At 42.5% G+C, this 17,346-nt stretch overlaps 1 protein-coding gene across 3 annotated transcripts in view; it reads right to left on the reverse strand.

Annotated features, from left to right (window-relative positions):
- The window catches only part of RADIL (Rap associating with DIL domain), an 80,605-nt gene that overhangs the window by 39,770 nt on the left and 23,489 nt on the right, over window positions 1–17,346 (reverse strand). The gene's annotated exons all lie outside the window — the stretch shown is intronic.

The following is a 17,346-nucleotide window of genomic DNA, read 5'->3' on the forward strand; positions in this document are numbered from 1 at the left end:
ATGGTACGAACACGGGGCTAGGGTGGGCGTACCCCCACCCCCGGCAGCTCCCGGCTTTGCTCAGAGTCGCTACCAGCAGCCCCGCAGCCCGCGTCCAGGACTCTGGCTGGGTCCCTGGGCTCTGGCCTTCTGGGTTCGGCTCCATCTTCACCCCCCACCCCCACCCCTGTTCTGTTGGCCCCTGGGAGGCGTGGGGGGGAGCCACAGGGCCAGGAGTGGCACCCGGCGGGCGGGCAGGCGTGGGGCCTGCACTGGGGTCCACAGGCGGCGTGGCCGTGGCTTCCGACCCTGAAGCAAGTCCCCATCTGCCCCACAAGCGGCTCCTCGCTGCTGCCAAGGCCTGCCCGGTCTCCCCATCTCTAGGGGTCTCCGGGGCCTGAGCCATGGGGTGCACGAGGCAGAGGGGCTGCTGCTGGGCCCCCTGCCCTCCACCTCTGAGAGCCCCTGCTTCCCACCCATCCACGCCCGGGGTCCGCCACTGGGACCAGAGTCCATCCCTGCAGTGGCCACTCCGGCAATGTGTGATATGAAGGACACCGGCCATCTGAGAGGCGCCTGTAAGAGGCCCTTGGCCCACGGGAGGTGTGTGTTATCATGGAAACACGGAGGCCTCCAGACAGGACGCTAAATAAACAGCCGCTTCCCTAAAGCGTTCTCTGGCCAAAGCTAGCGGGCACTTTGACAGGCTTGAGTCAGGACAAACGAGATTCAGTCCCTGCGTAAACCCTCCCTCCCCGGCCCCACCTGCCTCCCTCTCCCCAGCCCTGCCACCTCATCCTTCTGCGGTTCCTGCTTCTGCACCTGTCAAATCCCACTCCTCTCCGTGTCCAGACTCCCCTTTCCCACCAACTTGCCCAGAACCCAAAACCGCGAGCTGGGCAAGCAGGCAACTACAGGATCTAACCCCTAGACTCAAGCAGAACTTAGAGCTGCCATGAAACATCTCCCCAAACCCAAACAAGACCAGCAAATATTCATGGCAAAGTTTAGAATTCCAGGGTTCCCCAACCTATATCGGCTTCTATACATGTTGGCCGGAACCTCAGCTACTAAACCCTGGGTGGCAAAAGCGGACTGGCCTGACCCAAAAAGGACCTACCGGATCCCACTTTCCCCAGTGAAACCGGGGTGGGGTGGGGGCGGAGAGGCTAACGTTTCTATAAGATCACAGGGCAAAACAAATCTTAAAAAGTCTCCATTTTAGTTTGCCAAAGCTGCCAGAATGTAGTACATCGGAAACGGGATGTATTCATCCACACGATTCATTTCACGAAGGGGACTGATTCATCCACACCTTTACACTTCTTCGGAGGACAGCAGCGTTCATCTGGGTCCTCGGTCTCACAGGAAGGCCTGCTGGCCCCGACCCCTCCCCCTCAAACACCAGGGCAAGCTTTGGCCCTCGTGTTCAACAGGCAGCTCAGCCCGGCCCAGCTGCTGGAATGCAGCTCTGGGAAGAACATAAAACTGGAGCAAGAACAGAAAGGCAGCTCTTCTAGATGCACGAGCGCGCCGTGTCCTGGATTTTGTCTTTCTGTGTATCTGAGCCAGCTGGACTCTAAGCTGAAAGCTATACCCCGTGTGCACTCTATTCGCATCTGCCTTAGGCTCAAGTACCTGCGGTATGTGTAGGACATCCCTTACCTTTAGAGGGCATTACCAAAGTATAACATCCGTTAAAAGAGCTCCTGTGGCTTAAAGACAAATAAGTGCTTATGCAAATTAATACTCATAAAATCTCAGGAATTAAAAAAACTAAGCCTGTGATACTTTGTGTCCAGGTTTAACCAAATCGCTCTGACTTCTAAATTATCAGTGCTAAGTACGATATAACTATATGATTTGCCTCTACTAGGGTATGTCCCTCCTTACTTTATACATGCTTACTGGCCAAATAAACTAGCATTATATCTACCGAAAAGTTACGATGATGAAAAACGTAAATTTATAATTAAGCAAAGCCAGTTATTACTCTGACAATCTATTTCAACACAAAATATATCTTGTAATAAGTCAGCCTAAAGACAGTTTCCAAGCTCTTTTTTGTTTGTTTTTTAGGTGCATGGTCCGGGAATCAAGCCCGGATCTTCCACATGTGAGGCAAGCGTCCTTCCACTGAACCACCCGTGTACCCAGCCCAAGCTCTTTTTGATAATTTAAATATATAAGGTATATAGAATGTTTCTGATAAGGAGAAAAGAATCTTGTCCTGAAGTAAAATGACTGATTGGTCCAGAATGAGGAAGATATAAGTAGGACAAAACCTAAATAAAAACACAAAGCTTTAGAAAGTTCACAGAAGAGAATTTTATTTATCATGTTCAAAGCTTTTTCTTTTTTTTTTTTTTATTAATTAACGGAAAAAAAGAAATTAATCCAACATTTAGAAATCATACCATTCTACATACGCAATCAGCAATTCTTAACATCACCACACAGATGCATGATCATCGTTTCTCAGTACATTTGCATCGGTTGAGAAGAACTAGCAACACAACAGAAAAAGATATAGAATGTTAATATAGAGAAAAAAATAAAAGTAATAATAATAGTAAAAAAAAAAAAAAACCTATAGCTCAGATGCAGCTTCATTCAGTGTTTTAACATGATTACTTTACAATTAGGTATTATTGTGCTGTCCATTTTTGAGTTTTTGTTTCTAGTCCTGTTGCACAGTCTGTATCCCTTCAGCTCCAATTATCCATTATCTTACCCTGTTTCTAACTCCTGCTGGACTCTGTTACCGATGACATATTCCAAGTTTATTCTCGAATGTCCGTTCACATCAGTGGGACCATACAGTATTTGTCCTTTAGTTTTTGGCTAGACTCACTCAGCATAATGTTCTCTAGGTCCATCCATGTTATTACATGCTTCATAAGTTTATCCTGTCTTAAAGCTGCATAATATTCCATCGTATGTATATACCACAGTTTGTTTAGCCACTCGTCTGTTGATGGACATTTTGGCTGTTTCCATCTCTTTGCAATTGTAAATAATGCTGCCATAAACATTGGTGTGCAAATGTCCGTTTGTATCTTTGCCCTTAAGTCCTTTGAGTAGATACCCAGCAATGGTATTGCTGGGTCGTATGGCAATTCTATATTCAGCTTTTTGAGGAACCGCCAAACTGCCTTCCACAGTGGTTGCACCATTTGACATTCCCACCAACAGTGGATAAGTGTGACTCTTTCTCCGCATCCTCTCCAGCACTTGTCATTTTCTGTTTTGTTGATAATGGCCATTCTGGTGGGTGTGAGATGATATCTCATCGTGGTTTTGATTTGCATTTCTCTAATGGCCAGGGACATTGAGCATCTCTTCATGTGCCTTTTGGCCATTTGTATTTCCTCTTCTGATAGGTGTCTGTTCAAGTCTTTTTCCCATTTTGTAATTGGGTTGGCTGTCTTTTTGTTGTTGAGTTGAACAATCTCTTTATAAATTCTGGATACTAGACCTTTATCTGATATGTCATTTCCAAATATTATCTCCCATTGTGTAGGCTGTCTTTCTACTTTCTTGATGAAGTTCTTTGATGCACAAAAGTGTTTAATTTTGAGGAGCTCCCATTTATTTATTTATTTCTTCAGTGCTCTTGCTTTAGGTTTAAGGTCCATAAAACCACCTCCAATTGTAAGTTTCATAAGATATCTCCCTACATTTTCCTCTAACTGTTTTATGGTCTTAGACCTAATGTTTAGATCTTTGATCCATTTTGAGTTAACTTTTGTATAGGGTGTGAGATATGGGTCTTCTTTCATTCTTTTGCATGTGGATATCCAGTTCTCTAGGCACCATTTATTGAAGAGACTGTTCTGTCCCAGGTGAGTTGGCTTGACTGCCTTATCAAAGATCAAATGTCCATAGATGAGAGGGTCTATATCTGAGCACTCTATTCGATTCCACTGGTCGATATATCTTTCTTAATGCCAATACCATGCTGTTTTGACCACTGTGGCTTCATAATATGCCTTAAAGTCAGGAGCGCGAGACCTCCAGCTTCATTTTTTTTTCTCAAGATACTTTCAGCAATTCGGGGCGCCCTGTCCTTCCAGATAAATTTGCTTATTGGTTTTTCTATTTCTGAAAAATAAGTTGTTGGGATTTTGATTGGTATTGCATTGAATCTGTAAATCAATTTAGGTAGGATTGACATCTTAACTATATTTAGTCTTCCAATCCATGAACACGGTATGCCCTTCCATCTATTTAGGTCTTCTGTGATTTCTTTTAACAGTTTTTTGTAGTTTTCTGTATATAGGTTTTTTGTCTCTTTAGTTAAATTTATTCCTAGGTATTTTATTCTTTTAGTTGCAATTGTAAATGGGATTCGTTTCTTGATTTCCCCCTCAGCTTGTTCATTACTAGTGTATAGAAAAGCTACAGATTTTTGAATGTTGATCTTATAGCCTGCTACTTTGCTGTACTCATTTATTAGCTCTAGTAGTTTTGTTGTGGATTTTTCCGGGTTTTCGACGTATAGTATCATATCGTCTGCAAACAGTGATAGTTTTACTTCTTCCTTTCCAATTTTGATGCCTTGTATTTCTTTTTCTTGTCTAATTGCTCTGGCTAGAACCTCCAACACAATGTTGAATAATAGTGGTGATACTGGACATCCTTGTCTTGTTCCTGATCTTAGGGGGAAAGTTTTCAATTTTTCCCCATTGAGGATGATATTAGCTGTGGGTTTTCATATATTCCCTCTATCATTTTAAGGAAGTTCACTTGTATTCCTATCTTTTGAAGTGTTTTCAACAGGAAAGGATGTTGAATCTTGTCAAATGCCCTCTCTGCATCAATTGAGATGATCATGTGATTTTTCTGCTTTGATTTGTTGATATGGTGTATTACATTAATTGATTTTCTTATGTTGAACCATCCTTGCATACCTGGGATGAATCCTACTTGATCATGATGTATAATTCTTTTAATGTGTTGTTGGATACGATTTGCTAGAATTTTATTGAGGATTTTTGCATCTATATTCATTAGAGAGATTGGTCTATAGTTTTCTTTTTTTGTAATATCTTTGCCTGGTTTTGGTATGAGGGTGATGTTGGCTTCATAGAATGAATTAGGTAGTTTTCCCTCCACTTCGATTTTTTTGAAGAGTTTGAGGAGAGTTGGTACTAATTCTTTCTGGAATGTTTGATAGAACTCACATGTGAAGCTGTCTGGTCCTGGACTTTTCTTTTTAGGAAGCTTTTGAATGACTAATTCAATTTCTTTACTTGTGATTGGTTTGTTGAGGTCATCTATTTCTTCTTGAGTCAAAGTTGGTTGTTCATGTCTTTCCAGGAACCCATCCATTTCATCTAAATTGTTGTATTTATTAGTGTAAAGTTGTTCATAGTATCCTGTTATTACCTCCTTTATTTCTGTGAGGTCAGTGGTTATGTCTCCTCTTCCATTTCTGATCTTATTTATTTGCATCCTCTCTCTTCTTCTTTTTGTCAATCTTGCTAAGGGCCCATCAATCTTATTGATTTTCTCATAGAACCAACTTCTGGCCTTATTTATTTTCTCTATTGTTTTTATGTTTTCAATTTCATTTATTTCTGCTCTATTCTTTGTTATTTCTTTCCTTTTGCTTGCGTTGGGATTAGTTTGCTGTTCTTTCTCCAGTTCTTCCAAGTGGACAATTAATTCCTGCATTTTTGCCTTTTCTTCTTTTCTGATATAGGCATTTAGGGCAATAAATTTCCCTCTTAGCACTGCCTTTGCTGCATCCCATAAGTTTTGAAATGTTGTGTTTTCATTTTCATTCGCCTCGAGGTATTTACTAATTTCTCTTGCAATTTTTTCTTTGACCCACTTGTTGTTGAAGAGTGTGTTGTTGAGCCTCCACATATTTGTGAATTTTCTGGCACTCCACCTATTATTGATTTCCAACTTCATTCCTTTATGATCTGAGAAAGCGTTGTGTATGATTTCAATCTTTTTAAATTTGTTAAGACTTGCTTTGTGACCCAGCATATGATCTATCTTTGAGAATGATCCATGAGCACTTGAGAAAAAGGTATATCCTGCTGTTGTGGGATGTAATGTTCTATAAATGTCTGTGAAGTCTAGCTCATTTATACTAATATTCAGATTCTCTATTTCTTTACTGATCCTCTGTCTAGATGTTCTGTCCATTGATGAGAGTGGTGAATTGAAGTCTCCAACTATTATGGTATATGTGTCTATGTCCCTTTTCAGTGTTTGCAGTATATTACTCACATATTTTGGGGCATTCTGGTTCTGTGCGTAAATATTTATGATTGTTATGTCTTCTTGTTTAATTGTTCCTTTTATTAGTAGATAGTGTCCTTCTTTGTCTCTTTTAACTGTTTTACATTTGAAGTCTAATTTGTTGGATATTAGTATAGCCACTCCTGCTCTTTTCTGGTTGTTATTTGCATGAAATATCTTTTCCCAACCTTTCACTTTCAACCTATGTTTATCTTTGGGTCTAAGATGTGTTTCCTGTAGACAGCATATAGAAGGATCCTGTTTTTTAATCCATTCTGCCAGTCTATGTCTTTTGATTGGGGAATTCAGTCCATTGACATTTAGTGTTATTACTGTTTGGATAATATTTTCCTCTACCATTTTGCCTTTTGTATTATATATATCATATCTGACTTTCCTTCTTTCTACACTCTTCTCCATACCTCTCTCTTGTGTCTTTTCATATCTGACTCTAGTGCTCCCTTTAGTATTTCTTGCAGAGCTGGTCTCTTGGTCACAAATTCTCTCAGTGACTTTTTGCCTGAAAATGTTTTAATTTCTCCCTCATTTTTGAAGGACAATTTTGCTGGATATAGGAGTCTTGGTTGGCAGTTTTTCTCTTTAATAATTTAAATATATCATCCCACTGTCTTCTAGCTTCCATGGTTTCTGCTGAGAAATCTACACATAGTCTTATTGGGTTTCCCTTGTATGTGATGGATTGTTTTTCTCTTGCTGCTTTCAAGATCCTCTCTTTCTCTTTGACCTCTGACATTCTAACTAGTAAGTGTCTTGGAGAACGCCTATTTGGGTCTAATCTCTTTGGGGTGCGCTGCACTTCTTGGATCTGTAATTTTAGGTCTTTCATAAGAGTTGGGAAATTTTCAGTGATAATTTCTTCCATTAGTTTTTCTCCTCCTTTTCCCTTCTCTTCTCCTTCTGGGACACCCACAACATGTATATTTGTGCGCTTCATATTGTCCTTGAGTTCCCTGATACCCTGTTCAAATTTTTCCATTCTTTTCCCGATAGTTTCTGTTTCTTTTTGGAATTCAGATGTTCCATCCTCCAAATCACTAATTCTATCTTCTGTCTCTTTAAATCTATCATTGTAGGTATCCATTGTTTTTTCCATCTTTTCTACTTTATCCTTCACTTCCATAAGTTCTGTGATTTGTTTTTTCAGTTTTTCTATTTCTTCTTTTTGTTCAGCCCATGTCTTCTCAAGTCCTCTCTCAATTTATCGATTTCGTTTTTGAAGAGGTTTTCCATTTCTGTTCGTATATTCAGCATTAGTTGTCTCAGCTCCTGTATCTCATATGAACTAGTGGTTTGTTCCTTTGACTGGGCCATATTCTCAATTTTCTGAGCGTGATCTGTTATCTTCTGCTGGCGTCTGGGCATTTAGTCAGATTTCCCTGGGTGTTGGACCCAACAGGTTGAAAGATTTTTCTGTGAAATCTCTGGGTTCTGTTTTTCTTATCCTGCCCAGTAGGTGGCGCTCGTGGGACACGTTTGTCTGCGGGTCCCACCAGTAAAAGGTGCTGTGGGTCCTTTAACTTTGGAAAACTCTCGCCGTGGGGGAGGTTCGCCAGCTGAAGCGGCTTGGAAGAGTGCCAGCCGGCCCGGGGGTCCGAACACGGGGAGGGTCGCCGGCCGCCGCAGCCCAGGAAGAGTGCCCGTCCAAATTTCCTAGTCAGCCCGGGGTGCCAAGTGTGGTGGGAGGGCGCCAGCCGCCACGGCCCAGGAGAGTGCACCGTTCCCAGCCAGACCAGGGAGTCACGTGTTTGGAAGGGACCCCCCCGGTCACCGTTCTCCACGGCCTGGGGATTTCCGATCCAATTCTCTCAGTTGGTCCGGGGAGGCTGCGCATAGTGGGGGTGCCAGCCGCCGCGGCTTGAGGGGATCGCCTGCCCAATTCTGCCAGCTGGCCCGGGAAGGAGGAGGGGAGGGACTCCGGCCGCTTGCCGCTCCGCCCAAGGAAGCCCGCGCCCCTCGGCGATCTCACCGGAGCAGGTTCTCCCAGCCAGTCAGCCGTTCCAGGATGGGGTACGCTGTCTTTTTTATCTCTGTCGTGGATCCGGGAGCTGTTCTGTATCGTTTCTACTCCCCTAGTAGCTGTTTTCACAACAGGGCGGAAGTCTTTTAAAGAGTTTTTATATCAAATGGCATACCCATGTATGATTAGAATTAGATTTTCTCCCTGCTAAAATGCTGAAATCTTCTTGAGTTGCTGGTCTGCTCTTGATGAGGGTCATAAACGATTTTTCTGGGGTGCACAGCTAGGCCAGCATTGGAATGCTCGCCTGCCATGCAGGAGGACCTGGGTTCAGTTCCCAGCCAATGTACCCCCAAAAAATAAAATAATTCAACAAACGGTGCTGTGATAACTGGATAGACACATGGAAAAGAATGAAATGTAACCACCACCATACAGCACACACAAAAAAATTTTACTTAACCATCTGTGCTGGTTTGAAAGGATCATGTACCCCAGAAAACCTATGTTTTAATCCTGATCCAATCTTGTGGGAGCAACCTTTTCTTTTAAACCCTATTTAGTGCTATATGTTGGAAACTTAATTAGATTATCTCCGCAAAGATGTGACTTGCCTAATTGTGGATATTAAGCTTAAATTAGAAGGAGTTGTGACCCCATTCCACATGGTCTTGGTTACCTTACTGGACTCCTTTAAAAGAGGAAGCATTTTGGAGAAAGCTTCAGAATGACAGGAGATTCTGAGACAGCAGAGCTGCGACAGAATGACGAGAGCCATGTGGCCAAGAGCCCACGCAATCAGAGACCATGGGGGTGAAGAAGGGAAATGCCCTTGAGGGAGCTCCATGAAACAAGAAGCCTGGAGAGAAAGCTAGCAGACATCGCCATGTTTGCCATGTGCCTTTCCAATCGGGGGGGAACCCTGAACGTCATCAGCCTTCTTGAACCAAGGTGTCTTTCCCTGGATGCCTTAGATTGGACATTTCTATATCCTCGCTTTAACTGGGGGATTTTCCCAGCTTTAGAGCTGTAAACTTGCAACTGATTAAATTCCGCTTTTTAAAAGCCATTCCGTTTCTAGTACATTGCATTCCAGCAGCTAGCAAACCAGAACACCGTGCGAGCAACACACCTTGAAGGTGATGATTCTGTGTCTTAGCAGAATAATTTCCTGTGCTTCATAGTGACCTCATTGTGCTTTATTGTTTAAAAGAACAAGTATTCTCACTTAAAGAGGTTTTTTCACACTAATGTTAAAAAAAAAAGCCAAATATTGTTTTACAATGACCTACGATGATATTTAACATATCAGATTATATCTGACCACTTTTGACATTTTGCCTTCCCAAAATCAAATACTGAATGATGTGTTCGTGACCTCAAACTGTCTCTAAGATTTTCCAGAGGGCCCCTGGAAAAATCACAAAGGATTTGTTCTTCCACCTTGTAAAAGAAAAGGGGTAGAAATAGTCAAATTGAACTATATTGGAAACTGTTTTTAAAAGGGATTTTCTATCCTTATGATGAGTAAATTTATATAGCTAAATGTTATTATATAAATTATTTCAGAAATTATATAAAATTTTTAGAGATTCGTCAATGTTGTTAAACAATATAGTATTATCTATCATAATTTCACTTGCTTAAAAATGTCACGTGCCACAAAAACAGACAGATTTCCTTATCAGGTACATTGCTTTACTCTAAAGCTTCCCTAAAAGCATTTGCAATCACTTCCAGGTCAGAGCTTTATCTTCAACACAAAAGGGACTTTACCCAAGAAGGAAGGCGAGTAGATCAATTATGTCCTACCTGGCAGGTGCCTAACGCTGTACAACCGTGAAGCTGGGACAGGGCAGTAACCTGACCAGCAGGGCCCTTCAAAAACCTTCTTCAGGTGGACTTTATACAGTTACCCTCTTCTAGGTGTCAGAGATACACATCCTTGACATCAAAGGTCTATTTTCTGGGTGGTGAGACGCTTCGCCTTGCTTCTGCCCCCACAGTCACTGGGAAAGCTGCTGGGCCTAGGGGAGCAGAGGCTCACAGGACCCCGCCCGGACCTCCCCCAGGGCAGCGGCCCATGTTCACAGTGACGGTGAAGCACGCCCACACGGTGACGACACTCGGTCTGCAGCTGAGGGGCTCACCTCACTGCGTGTCCAAATGCTGCCCGTCTCTGCGCGAGGCTCTCAGGATGCGGCAGGAGCAGAGAGCTGCGCTGAAGGGAGGTCTGCTCACCTCAAGGGAACCAGGCCCTCAGCACTTCGTAAACTCTCTGCCTCTCTGACAGAAAATGATGCTCCAAGTCAGAAAGGGCTGCCGAACGTGGGGCCCAAGGAAAGGCTGGGTGGGCCACCGTTCCATGCTCTGCTGAAACCTCAGATCGAAAAACTAAATGATGCAGTCACACAAAAACTCTCTGAAGAAATTAAGAGTGTTTCTCATGAATTTCCTTAATCAAACCAGACAGCCTCTAGGAGGTTGAGAATACTGTTCTTCGGCCGTCTCAGAAGAAGTCAAAAGAGAGAAGGGATTATCTCAGAAAGAATCTGTGGGTGGGGGTTTGTCTAATGGGGTGAATTCCTGTGAATCCTGAGAAACTGCATTCTTGAGGTCTGCATTCTTGAGAAAACTCTATCAGCAAAAACACTGCTAACTTTGAATGAAAGGGACTGAGAGAATCCAAAACGAAGGGGCTACTGACATGGAAGCAGGCTGATGAGGTGACTGAATGCAACATATGTCAGCTTTCAAGAAAATGGAAGGATGACTCAGAAAAAACCCCAGAGCCCAAAGGGTGGAGCCACGAACAGACGGAAGAGCAGAGAGATGATTCTGGGCCTTCAGACCTGACCAAGGTACTCCAGCTGGAGTGAGCCCGGCTGGGTTTCAAAACTGCTTTGGACCAGAGACTCTCTTACCTTCCGTTTCCCCCTGCATTCAACCACAACAGCTTTAATTGCTGCCCTCTGCCTGTCCCACCATTGCATGTTGGGAGTGATGGAGGTAGGACTTGCCCCCTTAGTTCCACAGGTCCACAGATGGAAAGAAATTGTGCCCCTATTTAGATGACCCACACCCTATTTCGATGACGGGATTTTGAACTTAGCTGATAGTGTAACTGAGTATGCCCACTGCCCTCCTTTAAGAAAATTATAAACACAGGATGACATTCTCCCCTCTGCAACCTGGAAATAACACTTAACGTGATTTGGGGGCATAATTCCCAGGAATATATTTAAACTTTTATAATATATTGAATATCATTAAAATAGGACATACACACCTTACAGATCCGTGAAAAACATAAGCTCCATTTTGCTGCTTTTTAACCTCTGATTAAATGGTTCATACAGTATATATTCTTTCCCAGCTTGCCTTTCTAGCTCAGCATCATGTCGGTGGAACACAACTGTCTGCTACATACAGCTCAAGTTCACTCCTCCTCACTGCCACGTGGTCCTCCACATAACGTGTTACGTGTGCCCCTTTTCCCAGGGAGAGAGGGGGTGGCCAGCCGCCTAGGTGCCCTGACGACCCCGACGGCCCCTGCCTCCCGGGGTGCACGCCCTTGCCCCGTCTCCCATAACGAGTGGCAAGGACCCTACAGGACAGCGGTGTGTGGCCTCCACGGCTCAGTCACAGAGGGCAGGTGCCCGGCCTCGCTCTCCTGGATCACTAGCTGGGAGACCCTCCAAGCAGCCCCGGGGGAGCCCATATGGGGCAGGGCAGGGCCCCCGCCAATTCCTGGCACCGACTTGCCAGCCAGGGGGCCTAATGCTAAATCATCCTGGCCTTCTGGGGAGCCAGCAGGCCTGGACTTGGGCATGACTTTTTGTTTAATATACATCTCTGGCTTCGGTTTGGTTTTCATACCCACATTCCTCAGTGAATTCAGCTGGATGATTTTCCTTTATCATACTTCAATGGTCTGGTTTTGATATCAAGGTCATGTTAGCGTCAGAAAATGTTTCTCCTTTTTCTGTTCTCTAAATAGTTTGCACATAAGATTACAATAATCCATGCTTCAACAGTGGGAAGAAGTGGCCTGTGAAAAAATCTTGGGTCTTATGTTTTTGTCTTTTTGCCTTGATTTGTTTTAGTTTGGGTGAGTAGATATTCAAACCACTCAACTTCATTTGCAGTTATGTCTATGCAGGTTTTCTATTTATCTTCAGTGCATTTTGGTAGGTTCTAGTTCTCATTTCATCTGAGTTTCCAAATTCACCGGCAGAAAGCCATCTGTAAGATATATTTTTTAAATCTCTATCTGTAGCTATATCCCTTTTTATTTCCTAAATTAGTTTATCTGAACCTTCTTTATTTGTCCTCATCAGCTTTTCTAGTTTTGACTCTCGTATTAGTCTTTTCAAAGAACCGATCCCTTGCTTCATTGGTCCTCTCCATTACATGCTTATTTTTCATTAGTTGCTGCTCTTTGTGACTGCTTTTCTTCACTCATTGGTTTTTCTATAGTTCTTCTCTTCTACCTAATTATATCGACAGGGAGCTTGTCCATTTCAGTTTTATTATTTTTCAGTCTAACCATTTATTTACTTTAATAGTAAAGTTATTCTAAATACCACTAAGCTGCATCCCACAAGATGAATTTTCATTACTGATCAATTCCGATTTATATTAAAATGTTTTGATCCCTGAGTTCTGTGGAAATGTTTTTGAACTTTTAAATATGCAACTGCTCTGAAAGAAACTGCTTTCACTGCCTCTCAATATCCCACCCTCTCCCTTCCTTAAAGCCCGGTCCCTTTGCTGGGGGGGGGAGCAGCCTCTCTTGCACAGGCAGGTGCAGTCGCAGGGATGAAGGAAGCGGCGCTGGGACCCCAAGGAGAGCTCTGCGAAGGAGAACACAGCTCGCAGAGTCGCATTTGGCCCTTCCCTCCTTCCTCCCTGATATGGTGGCTGTGGCACCTGCACCTTGACCCGACCTTGAGGATGGAAGCTTTGTACCAGAATGGTGGGGCCAAAAGCTGCAAGCAGCCCTGAGCCACTGGCCAGGAAGCCACTCTTGCAGCCCTAAACTTGTGACCTCCGGACATCTGTTAGGTGAAAGAAAACAAACTGTATTTTATTTATGCTAAGGTTAGCTGACCAAATGCAATTTCAAACGGATAAAGAGATTTTCTTTTAAAGATGTCATTTTGGTACTGTTTTCTAATTAAATATTTCACACCTCTGAAAACGTTTATAAGCTAGATTAGTAATAAAAATGAACATCATTTCATCTACCACTCAAAAAAAAAAAAAAAGCAGCTCCAGTCTGTTGTTTCCTCCCCACTGCTCCTTCCTGCCTTCTCCCCACTTGTCCCCTACCAGAAGGAACTACTATCCTGAGTAGTTTCCCTTGATCACACATTTCAGTAATCCTAAATTACACTGCTCTGCTTTGCTTGCTTTAAGCCTAATAGAAATCACAGCACGCTCATTATTTTTCTGCAGTTTGCTTTCCCATGACACTGAGGCGCATCTACATGCATGCACATGGCGGTACTCCATCTCATTTCACACCTGACAGCACCAAATGGCGGGGATACCCCCTACCTCTCCGCTCTACCACTGAGGGGTACTGGGTGGTGGCAAGCTTAGGCTATTGCAAAATGCTGCTGTGAACACTCCACACAGGTCTTCCTGGTTACCCATGGGACAGAGTCTCCAGGAAGCTGCTCCCCAACTCTTCTGATACCATGGCACGTGGAGAAAACGACAGGGATGTGGTACACTGGAGAGGACCTAGACAAGACTGCAGGCCCCGAGAATCTGACTGCCCTGGGCACAGGGCATTGATAAGGGAAGAACCTGAGCCCCTGGCACGACGGCAGAGCAGAATAATCGCATCACAGGGTATCTACAGGACATGGCCCATTGCCATGAGACATGACCCAAGGGCCCACCAAAGCAGTGAAACCAACAGGTATTCTGGCCAGCACCGTGTCAGCTCTCTCACTGCTCCTCTCCCTAACCACGCCTGGGCAGTGTCAGACTTTTTTGTAAAAAATAAGTCTCTCTGTGGTCTTAATTTGTATTTTCCTTGCTACTAACAAGATTCAACATTCTTTCAAGTTGACTAGCCATTCCCATTTCTTCTGTGAAATGCCTATAAATTTCTTTTGCCCATTTTTTACTCAATTGTTATAACTTTTTCAATAGATTTTTTTTTTATCCTTAATATATTCTGGAGAGTAAGCCTTTATCATCTCCTCCCAGCATGTGGCCTGTTTTCACTTTATGCCATCATGTCATGAATAGAATCTCTTAACTGTATCAGCCTCCTCCTCTATGGGTTGAGCTTTTTAAGGATTTCCTTCTGCATTTTACTTGTCACTGATTTCTACCTTATTATTCTCTAAGCAGGGTAAACAATAGGAACTTATTCACTCACAGTTTTGAGGCACAGAAAATGTCCAAATCAAGGCATCATCAAAGCGATACTTTCTCCCCCAAAACCGTGGCATCCTGGAGCTGGTTCCTCTACCACACGGCAAGGACACGGCAGCACCTTCTGGCCCTTCCTTCTCGTCTAGGTTCTGCTGATTTCGGCTTCTGGCTGCTGCTTCTGTGGCTTTCTCTCTCCCTCTCTGTCTGAATTTCATTCTCTTATAAGGACTTCAGTAATAGGATTAAGTCCCATCCTCACTGAGGGGGGTCCCACCTTAAATGAAGTCACCTCATCTAAAGGTCCTACTTATAATGGGTTCACACCCACAGGAACAGAATGAGCTTAAGAACACGTTTTTCTGTGGTACACAGAGCTTCAAACCATCATGACACCCAATGCTTAGCTAAGAATAATATACTATGAAGTTATTGGGCAGAGAGTTCTATAACAACATGTCAGCCTACAGCTGCGGGGTGGGGGCCTGACAAATCCAGCCCTGGCCATCTGGCTACTCATCGTCTCTGGCCACTTTCACCCAACAGCAGCAGAGCTGAGAAGTTGCGACAAAGATCGCACAGCCTCAAAAGCTGAAAATAATTTACTATCTGGCCCTTTACAGAAAAAAAGCTTACAACCTCTGCACTAGTTCATTAGCTGGTGCTCCAAAATTCTGTTTCCCTCTTACTTTTTGTCCGTTTGATATGAGTCAACGAAAGAGTGGTTTCAAAATTCATCATCATGACAAATTCGGCAATTTCTGTTAATCTTTACTTGTTGAAGCTGTTAGGTGCAAACAAGTTATAAATTACTCTATTTTCCTGGTGCATTACTTCTTCTATCATTAATGCAATAATTATTTTTATCCCTAGTAATTATTTCTGCTTTGAAACTTTTGTTTGAATGTGTTGTTACTATGCCAGCTTTCTTTTCATTAGTGTATCTTTTTCCATTCTTTTATGTCCTTACATTTTGGGCGTGTCTCTTGTAAATAAAACAGCACACAGCTGGGCTTTGTTTTTCCATGGAATCTGACGATCTCTGTCTTTTATTCAGGAAGTTTGGTCCATTTATTGTGGTGACAGATAAATCTGGTTTAATTTCTACCACCTGAGATTGTACTTTATTTTTACCTTATTTTTTTCTATGTTCTGTCCCCTCCCTTTTCTGCCTTCTTTTGGACAATTATTTTCTAATTCTACTTTTTACCTTTATTGAGCTGAAGTTTGAACATTTCAGTGTTTCCCCCTAGCATTATAAAAACACACATTCTTTATTCAATAAGGTCAAAAAGTTCATAGTGCCTCTACCCTCATCCCAAACAACATAAGAGCATTTGAACTTTTTAGCACCCCCCTCCCAATTTAAACATCCTTACTGTCCAGTATTTTCATTTCACTTGTTTGCTTGCTGTTTGTTTTTATTTGTGTTTTTAATGAAGAAATACATCATCTTTCATCGATACGGCACTTGGAAAGGATGAGTACAGATATTGTAAAGCAAAGCAAACTTCAGTCACAAGACATTACGTACACTTTTTTTTTTAAATGTCTGATATTCAGGAAATGAAAACTAGAATTAAAAAGTTCCAAGCTTCCAGGTTTGGTAAAGTCGATGCAGTTACATGAAACATTTAATAATTTCCCCCCCAATGTGTAAACAAGATGGGAGGTTTCAATCTTAACACCACAGCCATCCAACATACGCAGACACCTTATTATCATGGTGGAAGGACAAGGCGTCTGCACAGGGCAAAGATGTGGGAAACAAATACCACATACCAGACATCAGAAAGTCATGCCAAAAACAAGGTCTTAATTATGGCACAGACCAAAAGGAAAGAGACTAGATTTCAACTTTGGGAAACTTATCTAGAAAGAAAGGGGAAGAATTTTAGTAATTAGAACCTAACGTGAAAAATGCACACGTGGAAGAAAGGAACACAATGTGTGTGTAGGGGGGGGGGGGGGGGGAGTGCAGAACCAGCCTAACTGGAAAACTCCATCAGATTTACTGTCCAGATTAAGAAAGACTGAGGTTTCATTCATTTATACCTGGTATCCATCCCTCACGTTTCCTAAAGATGGATGTTGTGCTGCTTAATTATGAGGAATCTTTTTATTTACTTATTTAAAAAAAAAGAAATTCCTGACATCTGGTAGGATAAAACAATGGAGTTTTATCTTTGACCAGATGTTCAGTGCTTGCTGAAAAGTATTTTTATGTGTTTCTCTATGCAAAATTTACTGATGAATTTTAGGAAATCGTTTAAAAGTAAGTTAGTCCAAAATTCTGGAAAATGATTTTTTGCCTGTATGTTTAAAATGGGAAATTAACTTTACTATAAGCAGATGTTCTGTGGACACTATAAAACTTCTCATAAGCAGAGCTCAAATGGCTATCTCAGACCGAGATATTTCCTAGGTATTACTTTTAGTAAAGTCTTCGCCTTGAAACCAAAATTTAGCATTTCGCGCACGTGGCCACAGGAGAGTTGGTTTCACATCATGGTTAAGAAGATACTAGTGTTCTGGGTTTTATAAACAAAACAACGTACAAACATATCTTGTGCATACAAGCAAAGATACAAGGGGTGGGGGTAAAAAGCTCCTTTGTTTTAAGACAAATAATTAAGGACAAGAGAATGTAGTTTTGTTAGTTCAAGGAAAACGTGTTGTTTGATCATTGATTGTATGCACTTTAAAACAATTCTATAAATAAAACCAACATATCATTT

This window comes from Tamandua tetradactyla, chromosome 23 (assembly GCF_023851605.1).
Source record: "Tamandua tetradactyla isolate mTamTet1 chromosome 23, mTamTet1.pri, whole genome shotgun sequence".
Classification (NCBI taxonomy): Eukaryota; Metazoa; Chordata; class Mammalia; order Pilosa; family Myrmecophagidae; genus Tamandua; species Tamandua tetradactyla.